Genomic DNA, 12,356 nt, shown 5'->3' with positions numbered 1-12,356 from the left:
CTCTGTAAATCTGATGGAGGCAATTTCCCTGTCTTTGGCTCCATTCTTACAATAGCCTGAAAGGGATGGATACTTTGAATCAAAATAGATTCATAAGTATTTAAATCCTTCAATTCAGAAGGAATCTCAACCAATTCCAGATTATTATGAACTGCTCTAGCAGGCATCTGGTTTTGATTTAATTTGTTACAACAATAAGTACACACACGTTGATCCAATCCCAAATCAAAACAATTTTCTACCATCAAGTATGTTGTAAAATCCTTCCATTCACTATTATTTTCCCTTTCACTTTTTCCATATAAATCCACTAACTTAGTCTGATTCTTATAATAAGTGCGTCGACAACACACACAAGTGAAATTTGGCCTCTCACTTGATTTCACCTCAAACGTCGCAATTTCCCTCTGGAAATTATCTGTACTGGAAACCTGTACACTATCTTCCACATTACTCTCTTCTTCTTGGTCAATTTCAACATTCTCCTCTTTACTTCCAAAGTAACAAAACTCAATTTCTTCACATATATTCTTCACATCTATTTCAGAACCATGCAAAAGAGCAGCGCATAATTGTTTAAGCATAATTGCTGGACTCTTAGCATAATACAACATTCTAACTAATTTCCTCACTTTATTATGATGCACTGCTAGCATCCTGAAATGATGAAAAACACTCTGGCATACTCTCCTGGAAAGACAAGCCAGTGAATGACCATGCAAACCTATCACTTCTCTCACTCTGCAAGGATCTAATTCTTGCAACAACTTCATTTTCTGCTTCAAACTGTTCTTACTAAATGACCGTATAAAATCACAAAGCAAATTGATGGAATCCTGTCGTACACTGCAAATACTACTACACTTCCAGGTGTACACAGGACCCTTAGGACGTCTCCCTAAAACCTCATTACCTAACACCTCTTCTATCTCTGTTCTCACAAGTTTTTCTTGTTCAACTGGACAACCATCTTTCACTTCATAAGCTCGACCACTGGTGTCAACTGCATGCACCAAATCATTATCCTGGAAATAACTCTCCTCATTAAAAAATGCCTCAGAGCTTGAACTATGCATCCATTCTCCAGAAAAAACTTCACAAAAATTACTACGATTAACTATTCTCTTCCATCTACTATTTCTTTTGAAATCATAAATTACCTTGTTTAGCTTCCTAATTCTATTGATTGTCAAAATAAATAACTTACGTTTAATTTCAAATGCCTGATCAATAACTTTCTCAACTATTTTTTTTCTCTTATAAAAAACCACTTTCTGCTGACCTTTCTTAATATTTTTTAACAAATTCCCAATTATCCTGTTGCGGAACATTCGTTTACGAATATCCCTAAACTCTTGTTTCCTTCTACTTTCATGCATAGAGTTATCTCTTACTCTAGCAGTAACATTTCTCATTGGCCTTTCCTTACCATTTGAATTCTTTCTCCTTCTCTGGACTGAAACATTTTCTGTAGTAATATTTTTTTTACTACACATATTTCTTATGACTGTTTTTCGACTCTTACCCGGTGCTTTCTTGGTGACTTGACAAATCTTTTTGTTAGAGGACTGCTGCATTATTCCATGGTCCTGCTGTCTTTGACGTTTTGCAGCCTTTCTTACTCTTTCTTTGCTAGGCATCCTAAAATCTTGAAATAATCTGCAGTTGAATCTGTGGTAAAATATAATAAAAAATGTTATTAACCACTATTACCCAACAGTAAATTAATAACAGTCATCAAAAACTTAACACACTACTTAAGTATATAATATACTGAAGCCTATCTCCAATTTTTCACTGAACAAGACTCATCTCTTCTTAACCTTGGATAAACCTCACCTACTCTGTGTCCCCTGCACATAATTAAATGTAAAGGGGCAGATTTATATTAACTAGCACATCCCCAGGGATGCACCAGTTAACGTGCACCACTGCTCTGCCACCCACGGTGTGCCGCATTTACAATCAGATAGGACAAAGCTACATCAAAACCCTGCGCCTGCTTGAAGCAGGCATAGATCTTGACGCAGGTAGGCTGAAAGCTAAAGCAACAACTAAGTATCGTGTGCAGAAGCTACAAAAAAGCAAAAATGGCGTTTAAACCAGTAATGAGCCCATGCTAACGTAACACAGAGTAAAAATATCCAGGATCTACATCAGTTTGGGGTTCACGAACCTGGCAGGTACAAGGCACTGAGGCTTTCCACCGTGCATGTCTCATCCCAAATCATATGTTGTTTGTGAATGAAACAATTTCCCAGACCAAATGCTTTGGATTGGCTACTTCTAAAAAATTAAACACCCCTACTATCCCGGAGTTAGAGGAATATGATGGTTGGAGTAATTTTACTCGTTGTCCATTAAAGATTTACAGGCCCTACTCCGTAATTCTTCCTTTAACATTTCCAGTATAAATCCAAAAGGTTGACTGCTTTGGCAACGTGCCTTATCCACGGTTTAATAACGCTGCCTTTTCCTTTATATAAGTTTTCAAATTGTATGAAATATATACCAATAGGTCGTTATTAACCTTTAGGTAGTGGTTTTCTTCATGAGGTCTGGTCGCTTCCATACACATACAGATTTTCAAAGATGATCAAGAACTTTATCTGAATGGAGAGGAATGCACTGAGACGCCAGATCATTCACTAATGTGTAGGCACATACAGTTACACGGTTCATGCAACAAACACCGACCAAATATGGCTTGCGTGTTGCAAGGCACACCAGTTCCTGCTATCATCCCCACGTTCAAGTTCTTGGAAAATGGTAGTTATTTGATGCTCAATAATGAAGATTGTTCTGGGTTAATTAAAAGTATTCATTTTATCGTAACAGTAAATGAACGGGTTATTTGCTGCAGAAATGTTCTATTTCCTCCCACACATGAACATAGGGAGTTTTCAATCTGGCCACAAATACCAACCTTGGGAGCACATTTCAACGGCATGGCAAGAATAAGAGCTCTTTTGTCTCAGAGAGAGGTGGCCTTGAGTTCGGCCCGTGAAACTTTCGTGCTTCACATAGCGAACACCCGTACAGAGGTGCAGACCCTTTTAAATACAGATTCGACTTTGCATTTCAGCAAGATTACCCATTCATTTCCATGCAGCAGGAGGCCCATAGGAATGAAGGTGCAATTTGCGATTAGCAATTACCTCATCGCAAATTACGAATTTTTCCGACGGTGCAGGGGTGTCTCAAGAACACCCTGCTGCACCCCTGAAAAAGAAATTTGGGGTCATATGGCGCACATAAATTTTGAAAACATTCCTTTACCTCAAAAACGATTTTCAACTCATAATTTGAAAACACTGCACATGGGGAAATGACTTAAAATGTCCTTAAGACACATAAAAGCATTTTTTGATTGCCTTTGCAGCATATTTCAGTCACCTTTAACATGCCTATGTAACGGAAACTTTCAAAATCTAAATTTGCCATGCACAGGTGGGAGCATATTTAAAGCAATTTGCTCCACAGACAAACTTCTTACATTGAAATGGGAAAAATAACATCAGAGACTCTCAATTACCTTATAAAGAAGCAGACACCATTATGTCCTTCTCATCAATATTAAAACCATTGCTTTTTCTCAAAAACGATTTACAAGTCATAATTTGAAAACACTCCACAACTCCTATGCACATAAAAGCCCTGTCAGTACTAATACTTCACATTTTATCCAATTACAATTTCTCAAAGAAACAAAATCTATTTGTGAAACACTTGAGACAAAGCAACATTTGAAAAACACAACTTTCTTCATAATTTTCTCCTTAAAGCACACTATTTTCTATCTAAATTAAAGAAATTTTTTCTCACCTTAGCAAATACTTTGAGTTTCAAAACAGTCTCAGAAACACACCAATTTGTCTTCAGCAGAGCAAAAGGTATGCACTCCAGAGTCTGCAGCTATCAAAAGCACAGAAATGCTGTAATTCCTCACACAGATCTCTCATGTCACCCAATCAAAACTCTTCCCTCACTTTTTTTCAAAGCAAAACCCTTCCCCCCTCTGCCCCCTCTCTGCTTTTTCTGCATAGCAACCACCTCTTGCAAGACCTCTCACACAACAATGTTGCAATTGAACTCTGAACTCTCAGTGCACCTGCATATCCAGAGCATTCTTTCATTTAATGATTTTTTCTTCGCCACTCAAAATACATCTTTCAACGAACTCATCCATGCACACTAACTTTCTGTTTTCAGCAATCAAAATCCACCAATCACTCTTACTGCTTCATTAACACAGAAACTCCTCCGTTTTTTTCATTTTACACTCTCATTTTTTCAACTGCCATTTCATTGCCACACTTCATCTGACTGCAGGAGAACCTTCTCTCGCCATGTTTTCTGTCTGGATTGTTGGACATAGCTACATCTATTGGGCTCAAAGGTACGCTGAAAACAGGAATTTACCTAACCTCAATTTACAAGATGTGGAAATTAAGTGGTTTGGCCACAGAGGATTAAAATGTCACCAATTGATACCATTGGTGAAAACCTTTATGCATTTGCCAAAACCTGACCTGTTAATTGTGCACTGTGGAGGTAATGATTTGGGCACTTTGACTGGGGTAGGTCTGGAAATGCTTTTAAAGGACACCTTTGAGCAATTGATGGCACTTTTTCCTCAGACTGCCTTGGTATATTCAAATATATGCCAAAGACAGAAATGGAGGTGGTCGAACCAATTTTGTCCACAAATTGAGAAATCGAGGAAGCATGTAAACAAATCTGTTTCAGCTTACATGAGAGACCATGGAATGGGCTCCCTGTACAACAATAACTTGCGTTACTACATGCAAGATATCTACAGAGCAGATGGAGTTCACTTCTCAGATGAGGGCAACAGAGTTTTCACTCTGAATTTAAGACTGTGCATTGGTACCTACTTATAAGTACCTAAATGTACCATAAACCCAAAAGCTCTTCTCAGAGCTACCCTACATCTGATCACTCACAATTATTATTTTACTCTAACTTTTTTCACTAATTTTCAAGAAAGTACGCTCCCCAGACCGCTTCCCGGTTCGCGAACCGGGCGCACTCCACGCAAAAAAACTAAAAAAACGGTATATATTTGTTTTGCCCTGCGAGACCCTTTCAAAGCCTCCACATCAAACCTAGGTGGTCAGGGAGGATCTACTATGCCCCCTTATGGTCATTTGCCCCTTCGCTTTGGCCTCCTCTTGTCTCTCGATCCTACCGAGAGACAAGATGGCGGCCGCTACGGACTGTTTGGAATGTTGACAGACGCCGGAGAACCAATCAGCTTCGCAAACCTCCGTAACGCGAAAAGTACGCGAAGCGGAGCGCTGTTACAGATATATATCTTTTTTTGAACGTTAATTTCTCAAAATCCACTAGAGCACATATATTGAGACCTAGCAAAGGCACATCGGGCTACCAGTCCCTACAATTTTACCAAGTTTCGTGCAAATCCATTCAGCCGTTCGATTATTATTATTTTTTTTTTTTTTGCCCCGCGGGGCCCTTTTAAAACCTCCACATCAAACGTAGGGGGTCACCGAGGATCTACTATTCCCCCTTATGGTCATTTGCCCCTTCGCTTTGGCCTCCTCTTGTCTCTCGATCCTACCGAGAGACAAGATGGCGGCCGCTACGGACTGTTTGGAATGTTGACAGACGCCGGAGAACCAATCAGCTTCGCTTCACAAAGCTCCGTTGCGCGAAAAGTACGCGTCCTGGGCCGCTGCCAGGTCCGCTGTTACAGATATATATCTTTTTTTAAACGTTAATTTCTCAAAATCCACTGGAGCACATATATTGAGACCTACAAAAGGCACATCGGGCTACCAGTCCCTACAATTTTGCCAAGTTTCGTGCAAATCCATTCAGCCGTTCGGGCTAAAAGTGAGGCCAACCGCCCTATGGAAATTAACATGGGAAAAACGCGTTTTGGGACCCCCTTTTTTCTCGGCCCCCCCTTGACGAACCCCCCCAAAATTTCCAGGGGCTGCTCAGAAACAAAATGTGCCATTTTCCTGAAAATTTCAGCCAATTCCGTCCACAAACGCCAAAGTTATTAGACATAGAATTTTCAAAAATCCCATAGAGAAAAAATCCTAACTATATATACCTACTGGCGACCGCCAGTAGGTAATATATATATATATATATATATATATATATATAGTAGGTAATATATATATATATATATTACCTACTATATATATATATATATATATATATATATATTACCTACTATATATATATATATATATTCACTGAAAAAACCATAGGTTATAGACCATATATAGTTAGGAATTAGCATTTAAAAAACCTTATTTTACTCACACAAAACCATTGAAATTCCATATATAGTTAGTTGCACTAACTATATATCGCGCACCCGCAATCCACTGCTGATCATGTCACATATTACATCATTCATGACATGGTCAGTGACATCACTGATGACATCACTGATGACATCTCAAATGACATCACTGATGACATCACTGATGACATCTCATTTGACATCATTCTTGTGCTAATACGATAAACCTCTTCAGACTCTAATATAACCTTAGATACACTCAGTGTATACAGACACTCACACACTGTCACTCATCCATGGAGTTACTCACACACCTAGTCAGTCATGCAAAGAAACAATCTCACCTCCATTTCCTTAACTATACAGTTATACACACCTTACTTATTCAAGCATATACTAACACATATTTACTCTCTTACACAATCCCTGATACAAGTTCACAATGATCCATACAGCCACTCACACATTCAGTGGCTCTCATGCACAGTTAATTATATATGCCAACTCTCACATGTACTGTGTTTTACATATGTACTTACTATGACATGTAGCATTGAGATATCCATTCACTCATCAATACACTCATGCACACAGTCAACTGCCCATGTAGCTGTTTCCACATGCACTCTTGAACTCATACACCTAGTGAATCAACTGCTCACACATCTATGCACAGAGTCACACACCTCCCAGCCACCCCCACACAAACTCAATCTCCCATACAAATACTTGGGCAACCAATCAATAACACATATAGCCTCTCGTATAGCTAATGATCAACACATGCAGCAGTTTACATCACAACAGACATACTGATGCACACATTCAGACTGTTTAGTCACTAACCCATGCATTTAGTACGACACATTTATTCACTCACTCACAGTCAGTCACGCACCTACTAAATCCTTCATCCAGACACTTATACATCCACTCATTCTTCAATATATCAAACATATTTAAACTTTACAGAAACACACAGTCACTGGATGATGTCATCAGTGATGTCATCAGTGATGTCATTTGAGATGTCATCAGTGATGTCATCAGTGATGTCATTTGAGATGTCATCAGTGATGTCATCAGTGATGTCATTTGAGATGTCATCAGTGATGTCATCAGTGATGTCACTGACCATGTCATGAATGATGTAATATGTGACATGATCAGCAGTGGATTGCGGGTGCGCGATATATAGTTAGTGCAACTAACTATATATGGAATTTCAATGGTTTTGTGTGAGTAAAATAAGGTTTTTTAAATGCTAATTCCTAACTATATATGGTCTATAACCTATGGTTTTTTCAGTGAATTTTCAAGGTTTTGTAAATGCTAATTCCTAACTATATATGGTCTATAACCTATGGTTTTTTCAGTGAATTTCAATGGTTTTTTAATAGCAAATATCATAAGCTGTCGAATGTCAAGTACGTGGTAAGTGAAAACATTTTCGTGTTTATGCACACTGATCTGCTTTGAATGGTGCCCCCCCCCCCCTCATTTCTATTAGGAGTACTCTCTCTTTGCAGATAGTGAAAGGTAGTTAACGCAGGCCTTTGCCCCCATTGTAATCCGTCGTGCCTGCTTCTCTCTCCATTTGATTGATTGTTATCCAAGTATTTACTGTTTTAGAATTAGTTCTCTTTGGTTCATTCTCTATTTACAAACAAACACAGAGTCGCAATACTCTGTTTAGTCTTTGCAGATAACGAAAAATCGTGTAAAAAAAAAGAAAAGGAATCGAGCAAAATCAGTAGGCCACTAATGGGATTTCTTTTTGACCTCGCTAAAATAGAAACATTAGGAACAACCCCTCATGACAAATACAAAACTAGTGAGATGAACTGAACTCCACACAATGATGGCTGCAAAACAGCTCGGCTCCGCCACCCACCCCGCCCAAAATAACGATAAAGAACGGCTGCCATGATTGGTTGCGGAATGACCACGACGGAGCTACGAAATGGTGCTGCTCTCATGCTAACCCCAGCTTCAGTCTGAAACATCCAGAAACACTGTAGACTACCAATTCGATCAGTTCCGGTAGCGCCCCAATGTAACCCGGTAGAGAAGAACTAGCCCTCCCCTCTTTGACTGATGGTTCTTGTTGCCTGTCCCTTCTGTTGTCATTTAACAGAACTATTTAGCCTGCTGAAAGGGGTTGTGTTTCGACCGCTGGTTGGTGGAGACATTTTGACTATATTCTGTACCTGCGTTGTCGCGTAATGCGTCATATGACGCGCCGCGTTAGCGCATCCGGAAGTCATCCGGGGCGCGCAGCGCGTAACGTAAGCATAACAAGTCATGTGACTTGTTAATAAAACTTTTCATTGGTTCATTTTACTTTTCTTATTGTAATGATGAAAGGCTTGGTCATATGACCTAAAAATTACGCTTTTCATTACTTCCGAACATTATTTTTTCTTAAATATATGTTATAATGTTCCAGGCTAATGTACTTTCCCGGAAATTTTACAACTGTCCTGCAAGTAAAATATATTCTTTTTTCGAGAAAAAGAGCGTTTCTTCGTCCCATGACGGAGCCGTTGAGCAAAAGAGGGTCGACCTGCTGTCTTAGTCGCCGATAAGCCTGAATATGAGATTCTTATCGATCACTTTATGTTGCAGGAATAGAAAACACAACAGCCCTTGACCATTTATCTTTACTGCGTTCCTTCGTATTATACCTTTTACCCTTCATGTAATTGGTCTGCTTTATTTCACTTGCCTTTTAATGATTCTAAAACAGTCACTATTATTAAAAACTTTACCAATGTATATACTACTACCATGTTTTCTTTTAAAAACCTTTATTGTGAAAATTTCATTATACAAATACGAGCCTATAACCACGTGGGCCTGCCACAGAGCAAACTGTAATCGTATATGATGAATAGACATTTACACTGTAGAGGAACGTAACGGGCGAGCCATTAGGTTGCAAGAACTAAGGTGTCTAACAGTTACGGAATCGGTGGACGTACATTTTATAATTAAAATACGACAGGGCCAGTTACAATAAAATTATCTAGATATACATTTGCGGGCAAGTACCATGGGTGACGTTAATTCGAACTTTCAACAGTACAGTAATCAATAACACATCAGAACTTAATATCAATAGGGATGTCGAAATATTCAATCAATTCTCGTCCCCGCCCGCCATGTGCTTCAAAACTGCATACGTATCTCGTGATTTCAAGGTTCTGCAACCAGTACACAACAAGGAGTTACGAGTCCCATTTATTCCGGCGCCATTTTGGGCGAGGACGGGCAGGTCCAGGATATAGTCAAAATGTCTCTACCAACCATCGACTATGATGATGTTCATATGCTGTATTTATTAGAGTAACACTCATCTGTCCACATGAAAATAATTTGCCACAATCTAAACATGTCATTTTAATCTTTCCAAAGTTCTTCTAAATATTTGGGACCGTTTCCCTTGCCTCTGAAGCTCTCAGTGCCACTTCTTTGATGAATGTACTAGCAGGTCAGGGGTTCTCCTCCAAATCTCTCTTTTATGCAGCACTATAATTAATTGGTGCCACCTCTCCATATGACGATGCATGGTATAGTTACCACAACTATATTTTTTTTCGGTTCCTCTGGAGAGTTCATCGTGGCAGATGAAGCGTGTAACGTACCGGGCATTTACCTTTTTTTGCATGTACAGGAAAGGAAAAAAAAATCGAGCGTCCGAGTTCTAAGGTGTCCCAGGGCCATTTTAGTGGACCAGGCCCAAATCCAAAGAACAGGCCGCCATTTTGAGAGTCCTCTTGCAGCCGCCTGTCGCTGTAGCATCAAGAGCAGCCGAAACTCAGCTGAATGGCAACTGAAACGGTAAAGGGGCGCCCCACTACAGCAGACGAGCCTCCACCTAGGAAGGCCCATTCACGCCGGCTCCCCCCCCCTTCGGGCACCCCACGCCGTTATTCGGAGCAGTATTGTAGGATGGCCACACCAGTGCGGCAACTTGCTAGACATCACCTCGGTGGTAACCGAATCTCAACGCCTTGTGGTGTCTCCTATTCAGAAAACATTGTTATGCTGCCTTCGACCTATTCGCCGCAAGTGCGCACAAAACTCAACTGCATAGCTTGCTAGACACCACCTCGGTGCCATCCGGATCTTGGAATGTCAGCACCTTTTGGTGTCTTCTCTTCAGAAAATATTATTGCGCTGCCTTTGGCCCCATTCGCACATCAGTCCGCTACTGACGCCATCTCACAGGCTAATGGGGCGCCCCACGCCGACTTTCAGCATTGTAGAATAACCACACCAGTACAGCAACTTGCTAGACATCACCTCGGTGCCATCCGGATCTCGGCGCCCCACTGCAGATGAAGTGCCTCTCAACTATGAAACCACCACGGTGACATCCGGATCTTGGCGCGTTGTGCTGCCTTCGGCCTATTCGCACATCGGTCCGCTACTGACGCCATCTCACAGGCTAATGGGGCGACCCACGCCGAGTTTCAGCATTGTAGGATGACCACACCAGTACAGCAACTTGCTAGACATCACCTCGGTGCCATCCGGATCTCGGCGCCCCACTGCAGATGAAGTGCCTCTCAACTATGAAACCACCACGGTGACATCCGGATCTTGGCGCGTTGTGCTGCCTTCGGCCTATTCGCACATCGGTCCGCTACTGACGCCATCTCACAGGCTATTGGGGCGACCCACGCCGAGTTTCAGCATTGTAGGATGACCACACCAGTACAGCAACTTGCTAGACATCACCTCAGTGCCATCCGAATCTTGGCATCTCAACGCCTAGTGGTATCTTCCATACAAAAAATATTGTTACGCTGCCTTTGGCCCCATTCGCACATCAGTCCGCAACTTAGACACCACCTCGGTGCCATCCGGATCTTGGAATGTCAGCACCTTTTGGTGTCTTCTCTTCAGAAAATATTATTGCGCTGCCTTTGGCCCCATTCGCACATCAGTCCGCTACTGACGCCATCTCACAGGCTAATGGGGCGCCCCACGCCGACTTTCAGCATTGTAGAATAACCACACCAGTACAGCAACTTGCTAGACATCACCTCGGTGCCATCCGGATCTCGGCGCCCCACTGCAGATGAAGTGCCTCTCAACTATGAAACCACCACGGTGACATCCAGATCTTGGCGCGTTGTGCTGCCTTCGGCCTATTCGCACATCGGTCCGCTACTGACGCCATCTCACAGGCTAATGGGGCGACCCACGCCGAGTTTCAGCATTGTAGGATGACCACACCAGTACAGCAACTTGCTAGACATCACCTCGGTGCCATCCGGATCTCGGCGCCCCACTGCAGATGAAGTGCCTCTCAACTATGAAACCACCACGGTGACATCCGGATCTTGGCGCGTTGTGCTGCCTTCGGCCTATTCGCACATCGGTCCGCTACTGACGCCATCTCACAGGCTAATGGGGCGACCCACGCCGAGTTTCAGCATTGTAGGATGACCACACCAGTACAGCAACTTGCTAGACATCACCTCAGTGCCATCCGAATCTTGGCATCTCAACGCCTAGTGGTATCTTCCATACAAAAAATATTGTTACGCTGCCTTTGGCCCCATTCGCACATCAGTCCGCAACTTAGACATCACCTCGGTGCCATCCGGATCTTGGCATCTCAGCGCCTTGTGGTGTCAGTCAGAAAATATTGTTGCGCTGCCTTTGGCCCCATTCGCACATCGGTCCGCTACTGACGCCATCTCACAGGCCAACGGGGCGCCCCACGCCGACTTTCAACATTGTAGGATGGCCACAGAAGTGCGACAACTTACTAGACACCACCTCGGTGCCATCCGGATCTTGGCGCGTTGTGCTGCCTTCGGCCTATTCGCACATCGGTCCACTACTGACGCAAACTCACAGGCCAACGGGGCGCCCCACGCCGACTTTCAGCATTGTAGGATGGCCACACCAGTGCTGCAACTTGCTGGACACCACCTCGGTGCCATCCGGATCTTGGCGCGTTGTATTGCCTTCGGCCTATTCGCACATCAGTCCGCTACTGACGCCGCCTCACGTGCCAACGTATTTTCTC

Source organism: Lissotriton helveticus, chromosome 6 (assembly GCF_964261635.1).
Source record: "Lissotriton helveticus chromosome 6, aLisHel1.1, whole genome shotgun sequence".
Taxonomy (NCBI): domain Eukaryota; kingdom Metazoa; phylum Chordata; class Amphibia; order Caudata; family Salamandridae; genus Lissotriton; species Lissotriton helveticus.
Note: the sequence above shows the minus strand (reverse complement) of the source record.